At 42.7% G+C, this 24,227-nt stretch overlaps 1 long non-coding RNA gene across 1 annotated transcript in view; it reads right to left on the bottom strand.

Moving 5' to 3' along the window:
* Positions 1–3,603: 3,603 nt before the first annotated feature.
* Positions 3,604–24,227, bottom strand: part of LOC141089003 (uncharacterized) — a 48,492-nt gene continuing 27,868 nt past the window's right edge. The window contains exon 4 of the long non-coding RNA XR_012232126.1: positions 3,604–3,693. This is a non-coding gene — a long non-coding RNA (uncharacterized lncRNA). The remainder of the gene's footprint in view (positions 3,694–24,227) is intronic.

Below are 24,227 nucleotides of genomic sequence, written 5' to 3'. Positions count from 1 at the left end.
AGTATTATCTGACAGAATTGCAGGGGTGTCAATACTTTTGGCCACAACTGTAGGTAACTGGACCCACCCGTCTCTCCAAGTCACCTGGAAGCCTCCCAATGTATAGAAAACCCCTCAGCAGTAGATATGCTGAGCAAAACATGCCCAGAATTCCATCACAGGGCCTCCCACCTCTGCAATACATACCACCCATCAACCACATGCCCAGTCACCATGTCACAATATATACTGCTCAAAAAAATAAAGGGAACACTTAAACAACAAAATGTAACTCCAAGCCAGTCACACTTCTATGAAATCAACACTGATTGTGATTCAATTTCTGCTGTTGAGCCAATGGAATAAACAACAGGTAGAAATGATAGGAAGATCACTAACATCCATGTGTCTGCTCAGTAAATGCCTTCCCTTTATTTTTTGAGCAGTGTGTATATATGTGTATATATATATATATATATATATATATATACAGTATAACACCAAGTTAAGTTTCATACCTATAACTGATCATCACAATAGATGCAAGAAATATAGTCAGGCAACTCCATATTATGATAACACCTACAAAAGACCTGCTGAGCTACAATGCCCAAAACAGTATTTACTCTAACGAGAAATCACACAAAACCATTGTTTTTGTGCAAAAATATACAATCAATTTTATTATATAAAATACATATCATCACAAATCCAATGAGTATATATAAGGTGGAAACAACAAACCACTCGACACAATGTGCACAAGATTTTAGCCAGTAAATAACGTACCCTGTACCAGATGCTATTGGTACCAGACATTAATACTCATTGGATTTGTGATGATATGTATTTTATATAATAAAATTGATTGTATATTTTTGCACAAAAACAATGGTTTTGTGTGATTTCTCGTTAGAGTAAATACTGTTTTGGGCATTGTAACTCAGCAGGTCTTTTGTAGGTGTTATATATATATATACAGTATATATATCTTTTTCTTAATTTTTTGTATTCCTATATATTCCTAATACTCGCACATGTCTTATAATAATACCACTGCTTGCCACATTTGTGAAATAAAGGCAATTTTATTGGAATACATGGTGTCCAGTATTTCTTGCTAGCCCATTGTTTCGGATATTTCGTTGGTTCTAATAGGTGTCCTGTGGATAAATTCTCCCACCTGAGCTGCAGATTAAGATCCTCTTGTTGGCTTCTCTAATTAGTACTCCCCTTGCTTGGTTTGTCATTTTAGGTGGACGGCTACGTCTTGGTAGGTCTGCAGTTGTGGAATACTTTCTATAGTTATATAGTTGTGGACTGTTTTCTATAACCTAACCCCTGCTTTACACTGCTCCACAACTTTATCCCTGACTTGTCTGGTGTGTTCAATGGTTTCATGATGCTGCTTGATCCCTAATGTTCTTAAACAAACCCCAGAGGCCTTCACAGAACAGCTGTAGATATACTGAGAATAAATTACACACAGGTGGACTCAACTTACTAATTATATGACATCTGGGGACAATTAGTCACTTAGGATTTTATTTAGGGTGTCAGACTGCATGGGGCTGAATACAAATGTAAATTAGAATTTTTAGATTTATACTTTTAAATTTATTAAAAAAAATGTATCATTTCCTTTACACATCACAAATACTTGCTGCTTGTTCGCATTTCACATAAATATAAAAAAAGGCGTGGGGACCTCTCTATTCTTGATAACCATTCATTATAAAACTGACAGCTGAGGGTTGCAGCCCACAGCTGTCAGTTTTGCAATGCTGGTTACTAAAAATAGAACAGACCCAATGTCTTTTTTTTGTAATTGTATCAAAAATTGTGTTGTATTTTTGTATTGTTTTATAGTGCAGGTGTCGGTTAATGGATATTCCCATCAGCGACAACAGGCATACGCTGATGCGGGTAGTATTCTATCATCAGCCGACGCCTGTGACTGGAGGTAAATTTTTTACTGTCGGTTACAGCTGATGGCTCACATTCTCATTTTGCAGCATGGGAACCACAGCTTTCTAACAAGCAGTAATGATCTTAGGCCTGTTTCACACTTCCGTTTTTTGACGTCAGTCAAAATCCGCCAGTTTTAGAAAAAAACGGATCCGCCCCTTTTTTGGCAGATCTGTTTTTTTCCCCATAGATTTGCATTAGCAGCGGATTTTGACTGACGGTCGTCCGTTGCATTCGTTTTTAGACGGATCCGTTTGAATTGTAGCGGATCCCGGGGGGAGCAGACGGACTTTGAAACTTTTTGTAGTGACGGTCCGCTTTTTGCAAGTGCGCATGCCCGGAAGATTAGTTCAGAGAAGAATTTTAACCCTGAATATTGCTCTCTCTCTCTCTCCTTTTCCAGACCGCGGTTTCTTTAAATTTCCTGCCCTTTGCAACTTCGCCGGATCCGTCCAAAAAACGGTCTGCTGACATCCGTTTGTTCAATAACGGAAACTGATCCGTTTTTTTCATCTTTGGCGGATTTCAACTGATCACAGAAAACTGAAGTGAGAAAAAGGCCTTATCAGGCAGTATTTGTTGTGCTGTCATGCAGATGACAGTGTGGCAAACAACGGATGTTCCACCCACCATTCATCTGAATATGGTTTAGATTCCGGGTACTGTTATGGTACCCGATCCAAACTTTTTTAATTGTAAAGCCGAACCCGCTGGACCCGAGCATCCAGGATTTCTACCCTCACTAGTTAATAATACTTTTTCATGACACTATATGTGCAAAAGTTTCCCTATACATTCCACATTGATATAATCGATGGTCATAGAGACGATCATTTCGATTCACGGAGAATCAAATTTGAGTTGAATGTTCGGAAATTCACAGGTCTATCTGAATTTGAACAGTTTTCAATTCTAGTAGCAAGGATGCCCTTTACACACACACACACTTAAAAAAAAAATAGAAAAAGAAAAAAACAATGGCCAGCATCATTTCACACACACTAATGAAGAATAACAGAATGGGATAATGACTTCAGGGGATGCCAGTCAGGCTTTCCTGTAACAGCCAGAATAAAATATGGGGGTCAGTAAAGCAGTGGTAGAGGTCAGAGCTTACAGCTCATGCCAGAAAGGGAAAGAAAAAGGGCAAAATTGAAGTGTGATAGACTACTGCACTGGTGTTGAAGAACATTGAAAAAAGGAGTGGTAGTCAGTCTGTGGCTAATAATGTACAGATTCAAGTAAGAAAGGTAGCTGCTGTGCTGTAATATGTATACACAGTATATAATATTACATAATAAATAATATACATAATATTTCAGTTTGGCGAAAGGATTCACAAAACCCTTTTCCAGCCTTTTGTTAACCATGACTCAACTTTTTGAGATGTGTTGCTGCCATCAGTTTCTAAATGAGTTAACATTTTTCAAATGAAATAGAAAAATGTCTTTCAACTTCTGATCTGTGTTCTATGTTCTCTTGTGAATAAAATATGGCTATAAGAAATTTCCAAATCATTGCATTCTTGTTTATGTAACAATTTACACAGCATCCCGACTTATTTTGGAATTGTGATTGTATTTATACTTATATGTAGCGGATGGTTGCATGAAAACCAATAGACATTTTAAATTACATTTTATTTAGTAATACTTACCGGATGATCTTTGTTGAAATTTGGCTCAAATTCCATACAAAGGTGCTGGCACTTATCCAGGTCTTGGACTTTTCTTGGAAAAGAAAGAGCTGTTTGAATGACATAATAAAACATACATTAGAGTCACAAGAAGAAGCTCAAATATACAATTATCATCAACTTTCAACATGCTTTTCTCAAATGATACATGATGATGTAAGACTGGAATATGTATAAAGTTGAAGGTCCTATATTAAGCATTAACATAAAAGGGCTGTCCATTTTTGGAAACAACTTTGCAATTATTTGGAGATAGAGATTATTTTTCCATTTGGGTTTTATTTAAAATGTTGCATCATTTAGCTTTTACAGGTTCTTGGTTTCCCATCTCATTCAACTTTGCTGTGATCATCAGTGTGCGATGCAACGGGATGGGGTGAGGGAGCTGGTAAAGGAAAGCCCTGATGATAGAGGGGAAAGATGGTGACCCCTCAACATTCCCCTTATGGTGAAACCTGCGTTTCAATCGAGCCATTGAAGCAGGTCACCGCCTGAGTGACGTCACGGAGGGCTCTTTTGCAACATCCTCCTTACAGCTCGTCACCTCAAGGCCCCCCTAATAGACAAAGACTATGTCTGAAATGGTAGATCTCCTTCTGAGAATATTTATTAGAACACGTAGGGGACATTAATAGGATGGAAGAGAAACCAGTGACCAAACACTTCTAGTCACATCATGGTGGGGACGCCCACTGTCTTAGGTTCCAAGGAGTAGAGGATGTCTGCCCGTCCTTTGACAACAGTGTCCTGAGTAAGGAGGCAGAGTGGATTTTCTGTTTTAATAGTGTAAGCCACTGGGTCTCAATGATGCCATCTCATATGTCCAATTTATTTGAATTTGGAATGACTCCTCTTTAATGTACCATTTCAGTGGCTTTATAATCTCCTATAAGTGGCAGTGCTAATTTCACAGCAGCATTTTATACTGTCTCTGCACATTATAATAATCCAACTTTGCTGATGGAGATGGTTTTAGTACTTTACCATCTCCTGTCAAGTATGTACAGTATATACATTACCACCTTATTTTATGTTGCTGGTGATGACTTTAACTCACTATAGTGGGATTTGTGTGAAATTGCTCATTTATTAGAAAAGTTATGTCTGGTTAATGACTGAAACATTTAGCCCAGTATGAAGAGGATGGTTCAATTGGATGTTGCGGACAAGCCACCCGTGACGTCACTCTGGCGGGAACCCGATTCTGCGGTGCAATTGGTCCAGGATGAACGTATTGCATTTGCTTCCGGTTATAACATCAGAATAGAGGCAGGGCCACATGGTTAACAGGGCCTGCTGTGGAACCATGGGGTCATATAGACCCCAGCGCTGAATAAATTGAAATATTTCTAAAACTGGTAAATCTCAGACATTGACCTTCTATGTATTTTCAAGTAACATATTTCTGCTTATGTTAATATTTTGAATTTGTTTTTCAATTTTGTTTCAAAGTTATTTTCAATTTTCTGTGTTTGGGACTCTCCTGACCCCATAGTACCTTTATTGTCTGACATTTTTTGGGGGGGAATATTTTCTGTTTATTCAAAGGTTTTGTAATATAATTGCAAATAAACAATGGCTAGACGAACTGTGATGACTCCTGATGAAATATTGGCAGCTTTGGATGCTTCTAGTGATGTGGATACTGATAATGAAGGTAATTTGGAAGATAATTTGAGCTGGGTCGAAAGTGATGCAGATCTCGATGCCGCATCAAATTCAGACAGTGAACAAAGTGCTATTCTGTCTGACATTGGAGACGCTAATTCCTCCGATGATGAGGACGACAATGATGATTCTTCACATGAAAGTCTTGGCAAAGATGGCTATAAGTGGTTGCTACAGCCAAAGACTATTTGATGAACTCCAATCCGAAACATTGTCAAGGCCAAACAAGGACCAAAGGGTGATGGGCGTCTTGCGGATACACCCTTGAAATCATTCGAACTTTTTTTCAACAATACTTTAATTGAAGAAGTAGTCAAATGGACGAACCAAAAAATTCAAAGTACTAAAATGAAATACAAGACCCAGTCTGGATATTTGTATGACACAAGCATTTTGGTATAAATTTCAGTTTGTGTTTGATGATGACAAATAAATCACTTCAAAGTTACGTTTGATTTCATTACTGTGTCCTGAAATGATGACAGAATAAAACTTGATTATTCTGAACAGCCAGCATGCTCATTTTAATGAACTATGACGTTTTTGAACCTGGGGTCATATAGATCCCATGGTACCAAAGCAGCATTTTTTTCATGGTTCCACAGCAGGGTTAAATGTTCGGTGCCTTGCCAGTGCCATTCACTATACAGAATGTAGGCAGGACACATCTTCAGCATCCTGCCTTAATGTACTATTATGTGGCACAGAAGTTATTTCGGAGCTAGAGGTGAACAGTCAGAGTGAGGTGTTAGGAACTCTGCGATACAATTATTAAATATAAATACTAATATGATTTTCAATTAGAGAAAGGTTAGATGGTGAAGTCCAGAAAGGATTGGTCAAGGGCAACAAGTTATAAACAATAACGTGTCCTGTACAAAGCAAAGAAAAGAAGTGTTAATGTTAAATAGCTATAAACAATGTGTCGTATACAGAAAATGGCAGCCCTTCCCCAAAAATAAAATATTGGGGGGGTTTCATGATAACACAGACCCTAAATAATCAATTTTGGTCATGGTGTTTTCATTGATTCTTGGTATTTATGGCCTCTAACAGCCACGGGTGGAATAGTCCCATTCAAAATTAAATAATTTAAAAAAATAAAAAATACACATATTTTGTATCACAGCGTTCAGAATCTTCTGATCTTTGAAGATATAAAAAGAAATAAACTGATCGATAAACGTCATAGCGAGAAAAAAAAGTCAAAGCGCCAGAATTACATTTCTTTGGTCGCCGCAACATTGCATTAAAATGCAATAATGGACGATCAAAAGATCGTATTCATCCCACAATGATATCAATAATAATAATAGTTTTCTATTGCGCCGATATATTCCACAGCACTTTACATTTCAGAGAGGACTTGTACAGACGATAGACATTACAGCATAACAATAATCACATAGATCATAACGGATACCAAGAGGAATGAGGGCCCTGCTTACAAACTATGAGGAAAAAAGGTAGACACGAAAGGTGGGTGGTAACAGTTGCCTTCATTGTTTGGACCAGCCATAATGTTAAGGGTGTAACAATACAGACACAGAGGGCTAATAGATGCATAAAGCATGTGGGAACATGATGCGGGGAACCTGGTTATGGTAAAACTTTTGATTGCGCCACACAGGGATAGTTAGGTTAATGTGTTGAGGCGGTAGGCCAGTTTGAATAAATGCGTTTTTAGGGCACGTTTAAATTGTGGGGATTGGGGACTAATCGTATTGACCTGTAAGTGCATGCCAAAGAATTGGCACAGCACGTGTATAGTCATGGAGACGGGAGTGGGAGGTTCTGATTATTGAGGATGCTAACCTCAGGTAACCAGCAGAACGGAGGGCACGGGTAGGGTGGTAGACTGAGACAAGGGAGGAGATATATGGAGGTGCTGAGCCATGGAGAGCTTTGTGGGTGAGGGTAATAAGTTTGTACTGGATTCTGGAGTGGATGAGTAACCAGTGTAATGACTGGCACAAGGTAGAGGCATCGGTGTATCGATTGGCGAGGAATATGATCCTGGCTGCAGCATTCAAGACACATTGGATGACATGTTTTATTTTTTTTAACAAACTTTGATTTTTTTTTCACCACTTAAATAAAAAACAACCTATACATGTTTGGTATCTATGAACTCATAATGACCTGAAGAATCATAAATGCAGGTCAGTTTTAGCATTTGGAGAACATGGTTAAAAAAAACCTAAGGCTGGTTTCACATTTGCGTTTTTTTTCGCGGTAATTTAGCGCTAAATAGCGCATGCGTTTTTTTTTCCTATACTTTGCATGGGATGCGCTTATGTGCGCATACACATGCGTTTGTACGCGTTTTACCGCGCATGCGTTTTTTTGCGGTATGCGCTCGGGCGCACAAAATGCAACTTGTTGCATTTTTTGTGCGTCCGATTTGCCTCAAAAAAACGCATGCGCGCGCAATGCGTTTTTTTACAGCAAGACACCCATTATAAGTCTATGGTGAGCATATGTGCGCATTGGCATGCTTATGTATGCGTTTTTTTGCACATGCGTTTTTTTTTTTACCATTAGTTTAGACAATGGAATTTAGGGGTTTGGGTAAAGTTAGGGTTAGTTAAGGGGGTTTAGGGTTAGGGTCAGGGTTAGGGTTAGGGTTAGGGTCAGGGTTAGGGTTAAGTATGGTTTGGTTAAGGGTTAGGGTCAGGGTTAGGGTTAGGGTTAGGGTCAGGGTTAGGGTTAAGTATGGTTTGGTTAAGGGTTAGGGTCAGGGTTAGGGTTAGGGTTAGGGTCAGGGTTAGGGTCAGGGTTAGGGTTAAGTATGGTTTGGTTAAGGGTTAGGGTCAGGGTTAGGGTTAGGGTTAGGGTTAGGGTCAGGGTTAGGGTTAGGGTTAAGTATGGTTTGGTTAAGGGTTAGGGTCAGGGTTAGGGTTAAGTATGGTTTGGTTAAGGGTTAGGGTTAGGGTCAGGGTTAGGGTTAGGGTTAAGGTTAGGGTTAGGGTTAAGGTTAGTTAGGGTTTGGGTTAGGGTTAAGTATGGTTTGGTTAAGGGTTAGGGTCAGGGTTAGGGTTAAGTATGGTTTGGTTAAGGGTTAGGGTTAGGGTTAGGGTTAGGGTCAGGGTTAGGGTTAGGGTTAGGGTTAGGGTCAGGGTTAGGGTTAGTAAAGTCATGGTTTGGGTTAGTGTGAGGGGCCACCTAATGTTGGAAAAAACCGCAAACGTGGTAAAAACGCACTAAAAACGCATACAAACGCATAAAAACGCTGCGTTTTTTTCATGCATGCTCATAAAAATGCTTGAAAAAAACGCAGCAGTTGTATGCTTTTGTATGCGTTTTTCAATGCGTTTTTTTGCGGGAAAAACGCGCTGCAAAAAAAAGCAAGTGTGAAACAGGCCTAAAACAGTTGTGGAATTGCACTTTTTTGCAAGCTGTCACTGACAACCATAGAGGTCTCCAGGAGACCTCCGGTTGTCATACCAACATGGCAGTGACCAGCGATCACATGACATGGGTCTCCGGTTGGCGTATTTCCGGCGTGATTGCCGTAAACTTTTGTTAAATGCCGCTGTCAGAGTTTGACAACAGCATTTAACTAGTTATTAGCCACGGGTGGATCACGATTCCACCCGCGGCTATTGCGGGCACATGTCAGCTGTTCAAAACAGATGACATGTCCTGGGAAAGAAGTGGACTCACAGCCGGAGCCCACATTGAAGGGAGGGAGTCCGACATTCGTGTAAATGTACGCCCGATGTCGGAAAGGGGTTATGCAAAAAAAAATATTCTTTCATCTTTTACATTTTAAAATTTACAAAAAGGAAATTAGGGTGATGCAAAAATTTGGGCACCCTGCATGGTACCTATTAGGACCCCTTTTGCAAGTATCGCAGCTTGTAAATGCTTTTTGTAGCCAGACAAGAGTCTTTCAATTTTTGTTTGAGGGATTTCCATCCTTTCCTCATTTGAAAATGCTTTCAGTTCTGTGAGATTCCTGGGTCATCTTGCATGCACTGTTATTTTGAAGTCTAATCACAGATTTTCAGTGATGTTCAGATTGGGGGACTGTGAGGGCCATTGTAAAGCCTTCAGCTTGCACCTTTTGAGGTAGTCTATTGTGAATTTTGACATTGTGTTTAGGATCATTATCCATTTGTAGAAGCCATCCTCTTTTAAACTTTAGCTTTTTTTGAAGATGTGGTTATGTTTGTGTAAGGATGTGAACAGGACTGTGGGTACCTGCATGACTGGTCCGGAACTGGAAGGGCTGCATCCTTTTTTTCCGGGGGAAGCCTGAGGGAGGCAGACCTTCCCCTGCTGCAGGAGGGAAGCAGAAGAGAGGTGGAGATTCCTGCTGACAGGAGGGGTGGAGAGGGCCTAAGGAGAGCACGCTGATACAGGAGGAGAGAAAGGAAAAGCATGCGCTGCAGGAGAGGTTGGTGCTAAGTAAGTGCAGCGTGCAGAGCAGAGGGGAGGGTGCTCTGCTTCCCCGACTCGAGTGTGCTGGCCCTGTGACAGGTCATGCTGCTGCTGTCCAGAATAGAAGCTGTGGTGCAGAAGGGATTAGTCATTCCAGTAGTGGAGAGCGGAGCTTGCAGAGCCATCTCAGCAGAGCGAAGTGTGCAGAGCCATTTCAGCAGAGTGGAGCCGTGTCAGCAGAGCGGAGTGATTGAAGTTAAGCCAGGTGCCGTACACTATGAGACAGTGAGTGCCGCACCCTCTCTGCCCAAGACTGACCGCATACTCGAAAGGGCCATCCGGCTGAGGACTGAGACAGACAGTATGTGGTGAGCGCCCTTTGTGTGAACGTGGACCCGCCAGCCTCCATGACCAGAGGAGACTCCACTGACAAGCCTGAGACAGATGCTAGTGCCTGCAGGCCCGGCGTGCACAGTGACAGACCTGATCCCTGAGAGTAGTAGCTGGACTGACCGAGGAGCATGGCATCGTTCCTACGGTGACACGTTCTGAGTGTGGACTTGTGACTAAGAGTGGTGAGAGCAGGACCCACTCTCACTGCCCAGCATCCTGTTGCTTTCCCTGGAGGCCATTTCTTCATCCTGGACAGAGACTTGAGAAACTGCATGTGCAGCTGTTGACGGTGCCAACGTTGGAGAATTAGACCCTAACATCCCTGTAAATAAACCCTAACTCTGCTTCTTCGTGCGTGACTGCATCCTGCGTTCCTGCAGGTTATTACATTTGCATCAAGAATTTGTTGAAATTTCATTACATCCATTTTTACTTTTACCCATGAAATGTTTGCTGAGACATTGGCTGCAACACAACCACAATTCATGATTGATCCACCCCTGTACTTAATGGTTGGCGAAATGTTCTTTCATTAAAATTCTGTGTCCTTTTTTTCTCAACACACACCTTTGATTATTGTGGCAAAACAGTTCTATTTTAACCTCATCGGTCCACAGGACTTTACAAAGTTTGTTGAAATTTCATTGAATCCATTCTTCCCTCTACCTGTGAAATGTGCACTGTACCATTGGCTGCAACACAACCCAAACTCCATGAAGGCCATATTTGTGCAGGTGCCTCTGAACAGTAGATCAATGTACCACAACTCCAGAGTCTGCTAAATCTTTCTAAAAGTCTTTTGCAGTCAAGCGGGCATTCTGATTTTTTTCTCTAGCAATCGTACAAGCAGCTCTCACTAAAATTTTTCTTGGTCTTCCAGACCTTACATTAACTGTTCCAGAAGCCACCTTCAGCAGCACTACGGCTGCATTCTGTGAAGGTGGCTCTTTTGTTTCTGATCCCCATTAACGCCAAAATATAGACTTTTATAAATAGGTCCCCATGCCTGCATTCCGTCACAGAGGTATGGAGTGTCCCTCTGTTTAAGCCATTCCTCGAAAATAGTCATAACAAAATAGTCGAAAAAAAGGGTGACAGATTCCCTTTAAGTTGCCCTTTTCTCAGTTTAAATTTGAATTAAGAAATTGTAGTTAACAGGAACAGTGGGGGTTAATGTAAGGTTTGCAAAAATTTTAGTGAGAGCTGCTTGTAGGACTGCTAGAGAGGAAAATCAGAATGCCCTCTTGACTGCAAAAGACTTTTAGAAAGATTTAGCAGACTCTGGAGTTGTGGTACATTGATAACTCTGGAACGCTTTAATGGATCCCGCTGATTCTGAGACTGTTTTTTTGTGACATAATGTATTTCGTGATAGTGGTAAAATTTCTTCAATATGACTTGCATTTATTTATGAAAAAAAACAGAAATATGACACTAAATTTTAAAATTTAGCAATTTTCAAACTTTTAATTTTTATGCCCTTAAATCAGAGAGATATGTCACACAAAATACTTAATAAATAACATTTCCCACATGTCTACTTTACATCAGCACAATTTTGGAAACAATTTTTTTTTGTTAGGAAGTTATAAGGGTTAAAAGTTGACCAGCGATTTCTCATTTTACAGCAAATTTTACAAAACCATTTTTTTAGGGACCACATCACATTTGAAGTTACTTGATGTACATGACATAAAATAGCCAAAAATGACACCATTCTAAAAACTGCACCCCTCAAGGTGCTCAAAACCACTTTCAAAAAGTTAATTAACCCTTTACGAGTTCACAGAAACTGAAGCAATGTGGAAGGAAAAAAATGAACATTTAACTTTTTTTTTTCACAAACATTTTATTTCAGAACCATTTTTTTTTATTTTCACAAGTGTAAAAAGAGAAAATGAACCATAATTTTTTTTTGGAATTTTTCATGAATATGATGATATCCCATATGTGAGTGTAAACCACTGTTTGGGCGCAGGGCAGAGCTCAAAAGGGAAGGAGCACCGTTTGACTTTTTCAGTACAGAATTGGCTGGAATTGAGATCCGACACAATGTCACGTTTGGAGAGCCCCTGATATGCCTAAACAGTGGAAACCCCCAACAAGTGACCTCATTTTGAAAACTAGACCACGCAAGGAGCTTATCTAGATCTGTGGTGAGCACTCTGAACCCCCAAGTGTTTCACTAAAGTTTATAATGTAGAGCCGTGAAAATAAATAATTTCTTTTCCACAAAAATGATATTTTAGCCCCCAATTTTTTATTTTCCCAAGGGTAACCAGAGAAATTGGACCCCAAAAGTTGTTGTGCAATTTGTCCTGAGTACGCTGATACCCCATATGTGGGAGGAACCACTGTCTGGGTGTATGGCAGAACTTAGAAAGGGAAGGAGCGCCGTTTTGGAATGCAGACTTTGATGGAATGGTCTGCGGGTGTCATGTTGCATTTGCAGATCCCCTGATGTACCTAAACAGTAGAAACCTCCAACAAGTGACCCCATTTTGGAAAATAGACCAGCAAAAGAACTTATCTTGATGTGTTGTGAGGACTTTGAACCCCCAAGTGTTTCAATAAAGTTTATATCGCAGAGCCGTGAAAATAAAAAATAATTTTTTTTCCACAAAAATTATTTTTTAGCCCCCAATTTTTTATATTCACAAGGGTAACAGGAGATAATGGATCAAAAAAGTTGTTGTCCAATTTGTCCTGAGTGATACCCCATATGTGGGGAAAAAAACTACTGTTTGGGGCCATGTCAGGGCTCAGAAAGGAAGTAGTGATGTTTTGGAATGCAGATTTTGATGGAATCGTCTCCAGGTGTCATGTTGCGTTTGCAGAGCCCCTGATGTGCCTAAACAGTAGAAACCCCCAACAAGTACCTCATTTTGGAAAATAAACCCTCAAAGGAACTTATCTAGATGTGTTGTGAGAGCTTTGAACCCCCAAGTGTTTCATTAAAATTTATATCGCAGAGCCATGAAAATAAAAAATCATTTTATTTTCAAAAAACTGATATTTTTGCTCTCAATTTTTTATTTTCACAAGGGTAACAGGAGAAATTATACCCCCAATTAGACCCCCAAAGTTGTGCAATTTGTACTGAGTACGCCGATAACCCATATGTGGGGGTAAACCACTGTTTGGTCGCACGGCAGAGTTCGGAAGGGAAGGAGCACTGTTTGAATTTTTCAATGCAGAATTGTCTGGAATTGAGATTGGATGCCATGTCACATTTGAAGATTCCCTGATGTGCCTAAATAGTGGAAACCTCCCAATTCTAACTCTGACCCTAACCCCAACACACCTCTAACCCTAATCCCAACCCTATTCATAACACTAACCCCAACACACCCCTAACCCTAATCTCAACCCTAATCCCAACCCTAACCCTAATCCCATCCCTAACCCTAACTCTAGCCACAACCCTAACCCTAACTCTAACTTTAGCCCCAGCCCATCTCACTTTATCCTAACTCTAACCCTAATGGGAAAATGGAAATAAATACTTTTTTATTTTAATAAAAAACTAATGTTCTAATATAGTGATAAACCCATATACAAGCGCAAATCCACTTATCATTACCAAATTCTAATACAACAAAATGACCATAGGTAGTTATATTACTAAGCTCAAAGAAGAAATGGTCTCAAAGAATTTTTTGTTAAAAAAAATTACATTTTATTTGATCATCGTATTTAAAACATAAGAAAGGTGCAGAAAAGGAGGAGAATAGAGAGACCGGAATATGTAAATAAATTTTGCAACAGGTAGGTGGCCAGTGAATAAGTAGATACATAATTTGACGAATCATTTGAAATAAATTCTTACTGATTGCACAAAAGCCACATATCCATATTATTGCACAAAATCCCAGAAAATAGTCATCTGGAGTTGGAAAGCTCTTTTTTCCTATTATGTTTATTGCTCACGATGAAAATCATTTTTAAGGTAAAAAGCATCAAAATTAAAAAAGAGACTATATTCCATTCAATTGAGAAGAAGGCTAAAAAATAGACTATTAAATCATTAGGAGATTCCACGCTATATATAGCAGCAGCGCAATAAACCATTAACCATAACATATCATCAAACAAAAAACATATTGGAGCTGGAGTTTAGTACCTGAAGTTATGAGCAATGTGTGAAGGTTAAACACACCGGTCCCTCTGCCCCCTGTCTTTTATTCTTGCTGAGATGGCCTACGTGATTAGCTGTGCTAGACAATTTGATGTGATACCTGCATTGCATTATGTGGAAGCCTGCCTGGCTATTATTAGCGCACAGCAGTGTGTGATATTCCCTCATTTTTATTTTTGACTGATTGAATCGCAGTGTTCAAATTTGTGAGGTCTTGCATGTTTCAGGACATTTGACTGAAAGTGAATTTTCCATTGATTGACTCCACTCAATTTTAAATCTCAGTTAACTGAATTCTGCAACATAGAATGCAAATGGAGGAAAATTTTTAATGAAATCCAATTACTAAAAATACTTTTAGCGTCAAAATACATTCATGTAAAAGTAAGCATGCTCTGGGTCATTTATACCTAGGGTTTACTTGTATATCACTTAATTATATATTGCTGCATGATATTTCATTATTCTTGTGGCTTGTGGATTAAATGTTGGCGGATATGCACTGTCCAGTACAAATGACCGTAGATTACTGTCCTGTAGTCGCCCCTCACTTCTCTGCACGTGCGCGGTATTGACTGTCACTGGGTGCGCGGCATTCTCTATCTTCTCTATCCCACTAGTGGTACAAGGAATTGTCAGCTGCAATCCATTGCAGCGCAAGCGCTCAGGGTGCGCTGCGTGCTGCTCACCCTGCTGCACTCCTCCTAACAGTGGGAAACTCTGCTTCCCTTTGCACACTTTCTGCTTAACTTCCGGTTCACTGAGGTCCCCTCCTTATCAGTCATGGGACCTGTCCGATCCCCTATTCTTTCCCGTGGGCAACATAGGACACAGCCTCGACAGTTCCGGACCCGGCTCGGTACAGGTACCAGCAGCCCTGTCTTCCGCTTTACACTCCCCTTCTCCTTTAGCTCACTATTTCACAGGCGAGAGTTCCTCCAGTAGACGTTGAAACTCCTCCATCTCTCGAACGATCCGCTGCCAAATAAATTGTTCTTGTTCATAAGGAGTGAGAGATATTCCAGCTGTCGTCCGCTCGGTACGGCGTAAGTCGGGTCGAATGGTAGAGGATGGGGCTACACCCGGGTTCAATGGAGCAGCCATCTCAGGAGTTTCAGGCTCACGTACTTCTCCTGTACTGGTGGGTGACGAGCCATCCATGACAGAGAACGAGGCAAGTGGTTTTTCCTCATCCTGGCATTTCAGGGACACTTGGTGCTCTCTCCCCTCCTTTGGTATCTTGTGAAAGGCAAGACGCAACATATATCGGTGGACTATTCGGGTAGGCACCTCTTCTTCCCCTTCGGGTTGAACTTCATAGACGGGACCTTTGGATCCAATTCAGCTTTTCACTCGATACAGAGTCTTTTCCCATCAATGTTCTAACTTGCCTCAAGGTCGCTTGTCTCGGACCAATACTCGGTCTCCGGCCTTGAGAGCTGTCCCTCGAAGGGGCATCACTTCACAGTTTTCAAATTCTCTTAACTTAGTCTGCACCAGCAGATGAAGAGTCTGCAACTGTAGTCGATGTTCACGAACCCAAGAAGACATCCCCGTCTGTGTTAAGTCTTCTTCTAGATCCAATTCCAACTCTGCAATTTCCCATCCTTTTCGCCCGACCAGCAGGGTGTACGGCATATATCCAATTGTACTGTGCACCCGATTGTTGTATACCGAGACCATTTCAGCCATGTACTCAGGCCAATGGACTTTCCTATCTTCTTCTAATGTTCTCAACATCTGAATCAACGTCCGGTTGAAACGCTCACAGGCACCATTCAATTGCGGATGATAGGGCATTGTCCTGGACTTCTTGATCTGGTATAAGTGGTGGAGCTCCTCCATCACTAGGCCTTGGAAACAAGCGCCTTGGTTGGAATTAATCCTCTTTGGACAACCGTACACCCAGATGAAGTCCTGAAAGAAAGCCTGTGCAGCTGACTCGGCAGTCTGATCCCGGGTCATAGTCACCACAGCGAATTTGGTAAAGTGGGTAAGCGGTCCTCAAGGTCAGTTCTGTCTCTGGAAGGGTTCGGAGCCACAGGGGAGACTTTTCTGAGGCCAGACCACTCTTCCCGCATTTCCTGTATTGCCTTCTGGATATCTCTGACCCATCCTGGTTCAGCTGCGGGTGAAGCGGGTACCTCCACACGTCGGACTATCCCTGCTGAGGCTGCCGTCCCCTGCTCCAGCTCGCATGCGGGTGCCTCTGTCCTGATCTCCAAAAAAAATGTGCAGATTAACATGCAAGTGTTCCCACAAGACCTGCTTAAGCAGTGCATCCCTGAGACCTGCTACGTTTGTCTCTCAAAATCACGTCAGGAGGCCCCACGCCCACTCATTCCGCTTGGTGATCACTGTGTGGACCTCTTGTAACACGTTCATATATTGGGTCATGGATTCCCCCTCCCTCTTGATGCGTCTAAAGAAGTGCATCCACATTTCTCCGACATCTGTGGGGTCCCCATGCATCTCTTCCAAAATTTGCAAAACCTTGGTGAAAGTGTTCGGATCATTTGGGTCCGGAAAATGATGGAACATCTAGCTTCCCCATCTAGGGCCATCACGTCAATCTCTGCCTGCATAGCGGGGGTCATGGGTTGTATCCTTAGCATGCTTTAACCTGCTCCATCCAGTCCCACAGCATTGAATTGCTCCCTGTAAACTTTGGGAGATTGCTGATCATGGCCCCAGCGGCAAGCTGGCCCTTGGGGCACTCATGATCGCTTGGTCTGCCGCCTCTGCACCAGTGGACTGCATCCTGCCGACTATGCCAAATGTAAGCAGGTTGCGGGATACAGTGACACAAGGAAGGCAGTGCAAGTGGGTCGTCCTCACACACCCAGGCCAGCAGGGTACTTGGTATTGGGCCAGTGTCAAGGCGGGAATGTGTCACAGCAGCGGTGACCCGGTCCGTGGCCCTGGATGCCCAATATCAATGGCGGTGATGTTAATGGTGTTAAAGTCTATTAGAATAGTTCGTGATGCCACCCGTGGTGTTTGGCAAGTAAGACGCTGCATGCAGATCCGCTGGGACTGATGGTGTGGTGCAGCAAAGATGGTGTAGCTCCCCATAGGTGGAGCTGTAGTCCCAGGGCAGTGTAGGTGCAATGGATGAGGAGAGGCGCAGAATGGTATAGATGTTGTTACCCAGGTGCTGGAATAACTGGAGGACACCAGGGTGTGCGGTTCCAAGGCTTTACTCACTGTTTGCAGTTCACACACACGCCTGCCTCCGTACTGTGTTCTCCAGGTCAGGGCTCCAGCCAACCTCCAGGCCAGATAGGGTTCTCCCTTCCACACTCCGCCAATATGTACCTTCACTGAACGACTCCTCCAATGCGCCTTTAGGTGCGAAGCACTCCAGCACTTAGTTACCCTGGAATGCCTCTCTCTAGGTGTTCCTAGTCTCTACTTGTATGACAGACAGCTGTAGCCTGCTTCGGGGACTACTCACTGCATCCCGGCTTTCTATTCAGTTGCTGTTGTGTCCCAAGTCTATGATGGGAGCAAGGCGTTAGTGGCTCACTACTCCTCCGATGTCTGTTGCCGGACATAAAGATCCAATCAACCTCGGGGACTGGGCCCCGGCCTATGCGCTCTGGACAGGAAGGGTTCTATATCTTTCTTCAACGAGCTTCCCACCGTCCTTCTATTCTCCTTCGTTCCGATCTGTTCTATCTCTTTTATGGAAGGTTAGGTTATCAATCTTATCAGTCTCTTTCTCTGGTCTTTCTCGTACCAGCAGCCCAGATCACTGGGACCTGCTGCAGCACATCCTTCAGACACCCATCTTCACTCTTCTCTCTCTCTCTCCAACTAACCAACTAACTCTCACTCTTCCCACTCTTTTGTATCATCTCACTCCACCCGCCTCCCACCACATCTCGTGTTACGAAGCAGGGTTCCATGAGGGGTGCTCGGCTAACCCCCAGCCTGAAGCTGTTAGGTGGCCCCACTGAACTATCCTGTGTGTGGAATGCAGGTGTGGAGCGTGGTCAGGAGTTCCCACCTTACCTGGATGGTGGGACACTACACCTTAGGAGAAGGTGCAGTACCTCTGTGGCGACAGAAGCCTCAGGGGCGCCACACAAGGGTTATCAATTTAATTTTACAGTGGAGGTACTCCTTGCAGGGAGATAAAAAGTTAAATGGGGAACAGATAAAGTAACATGGCAACGTAGCAATAGTTCACTTAGGAAACTTATCATGTCCGTGGTTTCCTCAGCCGTAGATGATCCGTTGAGGGTCGTAGTACCAGCAACGGACGGAAAAATGTCCTCAGATGGGGTTCCACAGGCAAAGGTCCAACTTCTGGCGGCAACAGGCGGTCTTCGGTTTTACCTGTTGAGCCCCTAGTCCATGAGCCTGTACAGCCAAAGTAATAAGAGCTGCGGCAATCCTGGGGTTAAACGTGGGAGGATATGCACTGTCCGGTAGAAAGGACAGTAGATTACTGTCCCTCACTTCTCTTCACGTGCATGGTATTGACGTCACTGGGCGCACGGCACTCTCTATCCTCTCTATCCCATTAGCAGTATTGGGAAGTGTCAGCTGCTGTCTGTCACAGCACCAGCACTAAGGGCGTGGAGCATGCTGCTCTCCCTGCTGCACTCATCCTGAAGGCAGGACACTCTGCCTCCCTTTGCATACTTTCTGCTTAAATTCCCTTCCACCCGGGCCCCCTGCTTCTGGGTCATGGGACCTGTCCAGTCCCCTATTCTTTCTCCCGGGCAACATGGGACGCAGCCTTGACAGTTCCGGACCCAGCTCCATAAAGGTACCTGCAGCCCGGTCTTCCTCCTTACATAAGTAACAAAAAGAAACAGCCTCAAAGGTGAACAAGCCCTTTAAGTAGAAAAAATCTGATATTGTCAGATGTAAAAATAGATAAACTGAGTGGAGCGAGGGCTGTCATTAAGTCTGAGGCTGCAGATAAGTCCATAGTTAAAAGCAATTTCATAGTTGTAATAACTGTGTAACTGTGGTAATGTTGGGGAATTAGCTGTGTTGATTGTCTGGGGGAGGGTTAGAGCCTGTTTTAAGAAAAAAAAGGGGGGGGAGGCTGTGATTGGTGCATGTGATCAGACATCTGTGAGGTAAGTGTTTGTTAAAGAACTTTCCAGCAGAGAAACCTGTGCAGTGCTGCTGAGAGGACTACAAGTTTCAGACACTAAGCGAGGGCTGCTGAGCGGCGTGAGGGCTGTCATTAAGTCCGAGACTGCAGATAAGTCCATAGTTAAATGCAAATTCATAGTTTAACACAAGAGCATAGTTTGGTGTTTTTCTTACTAGCTTCAACTGTCTAATTTTGTTCTGCTTTTATCTGTACGGTTCTCTTAATTGAATATGTGCTTTATGGAAAATGCCACCAGGTGTGCATCTTGTGAGATGTATGTATGCCTTGAACAGCCATTTGAGGATGAATATGTCTGCACTCGATGCAAGCGAGTTACATGTTTGGAAGCCCAGGTAATGGATCTAAATATGCAGCTGGCAACACTCAGGAGCATTGCAAACCTGGAGAGGAGTTTTAAGCTTACTGAGCTTGTGCTGGCTGGGGCAAGTGATATGGAGGAGGGTGGAGGTGTGGAAAATCAGAAAAGGGAAGTAAGCAGCTGGGTAATTGCTACAAGAAGGGGTAGGGGTAGGGATAAAGTGTCAGGGAGCCCAGTCCTGATCTGGCACAACATCATGACTCTTCTGTCGCTGCCCCATATGAAATGAATGGGACCCGAATTTTGAATCATCCATGCCAATCGAACCTAAGCACCTCCTGAATATGGCTATAAACTGGAATTTAGACAAAGTCAGACCATCCTGATGAATCAACAAAGAACCCCTGGCACAGCCCCTTACCAACAAAAATTGAGACGTTCTATATACTGGGCACTCCATTAATCCTTCCTCCACCCACAGTTCCACCATACAATCCTTTCTATAGATATCTGTCTTCGACCTTGGAAGTATACAATGGATAACTCTGGGTTCACATACCACATTATGGAATTGCAAACCCCCTTGATGACAACAATTCTTACTCACTAATTCGCTTATTCAAAAAGCGCCAAAGAAAGCTAAACTAAAAGCCATCTGAAACCGCAAAGTCTCATATTTAGACAGACACACATTCTCCAACAGTGCTAACAGTCTACCCAACATATGAAATGAGATCGCATGCCTCCAATCCCAAATCGCCCTTCCTTTCCTGTTCCCCTTCAATGCTTGTCATATCACAAAAGCCTTGGTAACGTCTTCCACGCCAGACAATTTGAATAAAAATGCCATTGCTGTCATTCGATCATTTGACACCGACACTCCTTCCCTTTCTCACATGACCTGCCGATCATGTATAACAACAGATCCATACTATCTTCATCTGACTGACAACTCCCTGTACTCGACTTCAACCTACACCAATGGTCCCACACTGAATTATATCAATGCCATGTCCCAGGAGCCACCGATGCCGCAATTAACCTCATTGCTGATCCGATACCAGATTCCATAAGCTCGACGACCATTGTGTTCCATGCTGCTCCGACTCTGGCGTCAGCTTCCGAAACAGACCCCACTGAAAGCGAGAAATTGCATCAGCAATCGAGTTTTTGACTCCTGGGACATGCTTCACCCTCAACCATACATTCAAATGCAAGCATTGAAGTACCAAATGACGCATCAAATTCACCACAGGGGGAGAATAAGCTGACAAGTAGTGTTGAGCATTCCGATACCGCAAGTATCGGGTATCGTCCGATATTCACTGTATCGGAATTCCGATACTGAGTTCTGATACTTTTAGCATATCGAATACCGGAATCGGAAGTTCCCATAATGCTATGAGCCAGTTTGATTTGATTCAGCCAATGACAATCCTCAGAAGTGTGGGCACATCCTGTTAGGCATGTAGGCATGTTAGCTAATGGCATGGCTGTGATTGGCTGCTGAAATTATGTCATGATGCACTATAAAAGCCGCCACAGCTGCCATTTCTGGTTCACTCTGCTGTGAATTCAGTTAGGGACAGGCTGCTGTTCAAGACTGTGAGGGACAGTTAGAGATAGCGATTTTCACAATCATAGTGTGCTTTACTCAGGCTACATAATCCACCACTGTAGCTTTCTTTTGCCTTGCAGCAGTGTTCACAGTTGTCTGCAAGGTCTGTGTGAGTGCAGCTCACGCTGAGTAGTGTGTCCTGCAGCCACGTCTGGTTGTAGGACGCTCAGCTTGTCACTGCCTCATACATATTTTTATTTTTTTGCTGCTCATTTTTCATTCTCCTATTAGTGTGCACTGTGCATCCATCCGTATCCATATACGTTGGTTGCAAACACTATAGGAGTAGACAGCGGAGCCTCTCTGCAGCCTTTCAGTGCTAGTGCCCAGTTTGCTGCACTGTTCACGCCTGTCTGAGAGGTCTCTGTGTGTGAGTGCAGCTCACGCTGAGTAGTGTGTCCTTCAGCTATGTCTGGTTGTAGGCCGCCATTGCTACAGCCAACCTCCTGGTAAATATTCTACCCATGTGTAAAATCCTGCATGCAAAATTCAATTTACTCAGTAATGATTGCAACTGGCACAACCGAATCTTGCGGGCTCTCAACTCCTCGTGTATGACCATTTTCAAATCCTCCAGCTTCTCAACTGGCAAACAACATTCCATCAATGCCGTATCTATCTCAATGCCCAGAAAACACAGAGTGGTAGTTGGACCCACAGTCTTCTCTGCGGCCAAAGGAATCCCAAACCTCTCAGCTACTTGTTCAATCGTTTGCAATAATATTGCACACACTGGAGACCCAGCTAGTCCAATACACAAAAAATCATCAAGATAGTGAATAACAGAATCTGCGCCTGCCTCTGTGTGAACCACCCATTCAAAAAAGGAACTAAAATTTTCAAAATATGCACATGAGATAGAACAATCCATGGGCAAACAACAATCAACATAATAATGTCCTTCCCAAAAACATCCCAACAGGTGAAAACTGTCAGGATGAACCTGCAACAATTGAAAAGCCCCCTCTATGTCCATCTTGGCCAACAGTGCACCATGACCATACCGCCTTACCCACTCCACCGCCTTTTCGAATGACACATAAAACACCGAGACCAACTCTGGATCAATGCCATTATTGACCGACTCCCCATCTGGGTACGATAAATGATGTATCAACCGATACTTATTTGGTTCCTTCTTTGGGACCAAACCTAACGGAGAAATCTTTAAACGCGGTAATGGTAATTCCCGAAACGGACCGGCCAACCTGCCCAACTCCACTTCTTTACCCAATTTTTGACCAACTAACTCCGGTTGCTCCATAGCAGACCTCAAATTCTGAACCAAAACCAATACTTCCTTCACAGCTGAAGGGATCTTGAAACCATAACGAAAACCCTCCTTCAACAGACATGTTGCCTCCCTATCAAGGAAATTATCTAAATACTGCTTTATCCGCTCTACCCTCACTGAGGTCGTCCTTCTTATCCACAGCTTCCCCAGGCTTTCCTTTTCCTCTTTTGAAACACTTTGTAAAGTCCTGGAATAGAGCCTCCATCACGGTATTGTGTCCCTGAGTCAGATTTACTAATAGACTGTACCTGCCCCTTCCAATCCCCCTTATATACCTAGTCCACTTGACCAATCAAATGGCCCCATTCACACCCCTTTTTACTAACTCCCACCATAATTTGAACCGAAATCCCTCCTACCTTCCCTTATTCCACCATTTTAGATCTTAACTCCCCCCAAAAAAGCTCCATTTTAGCTTACTTCTGCTTAATCTCTATTAGGGCCTGGCATACATCCTGGTCATGAGACCCTCCCCTCTACAGCCTGTGGCTTGCAGTATGAGCACCACTTTTACGTCTGAGTAATTTAAACATTGACAAATCCCCTGTCCCAGATGGCATTCATCCATGGATACTGAGGGAATTGAGCTCAATAATTGACAGACCACTGTATCTCATATTCTTAGACTCTCTTGTAACAGGGGTGGTGCCACAAGATTGGAGGATGGCTCACATGGTACCAATGTTTAAGAAAGGTAAGAAGGTGGACCCGGGCAACTACCGTCCGGTAAGCCTGATATCGGTAGTGTGCAAAATTTTTGAGGGCATTAAAAAGAGATGACCTGCAGAAATATATTGCAGAGATTAATATAATAACTGACAACCAACATGGATTCATGAAGAATAAGTCCTGTCTAACTAACATGTTGGGTTTCTATGAGGAGGTGAGGACAAATCTGGATGTAGGTGATGCGGCTGATGTGATTTATCTGGACTTTGCAAAGGCATTTGATACAGTACCACATAACAGACTTATACTGAAGTTACAGAAGCAAGGACTGGGGGAAACTATATGCAGATGGGTAAGGATCTAGCTAAATAACAGGAAACAAAGAATCGTCATAAATGGTACGTTCTCTAAATGGAATATATTCAGTAGTGGGGTATCACAAGGATCTGTGCTAGGACCGATTCTTTTTAACCTCTTTATTAATGACCTTATGGATGGGATTGAGAGTAAAGTGTCAGTCTTTGCTGACGACACCAAACTATGCAGGATATTACAATCTGACCTTGACATTACAATATTGCAAATCGATCTGAATAAGATGACTGAATAGGCAAACACTTGGCAAATGAGATTTAATATAGATAAATGTAAAGTAATGCACCTATTCCGGAGTAATCCTATTGCTGCATATACATTAAATGGGAGTTTACTCGGGACTACAGATCAAGAGAAGGCCTTTGTATTCTCGTTACAATTAAGCTGAGCAGCAGTACTCAATGTCAAGCAGCAGCAGCAAAAGCAAACAAGATATTAGGATGTATAAAAGAGAGATAAAATCCTGCGATCCCGACGTATTACTACCCCTTTATAAATCACTGATGAAGCCACATCTAGAATATGGGATACAGTTTTGGGCTCCACATTTTGAAAAGGATATTCAGAAGTTAGAATCAGTTCAACGACGGGCAACCAGATTATTA

This window comes from Dendrobates tinctorius, unplaced genomic scaffold, assembly GCF_039654945.1.
Source record: "Dendrobates tinctorius isolate UK_male_01 unplaced genomic scaffold, ASM3965494v1 ptg000043l, whole genome shotgun sequence".
In the NCBI taxonomy this organism is placed as follows: Eukaryota; Metazoa; Chordata; class Amphibia; order Anura; family Dendrobatidae; genus Dendrobates; species Dendrobates tinctorius.
This window is presented reverse-complemented; position numbering and strand designations above follow the sequence as displayed.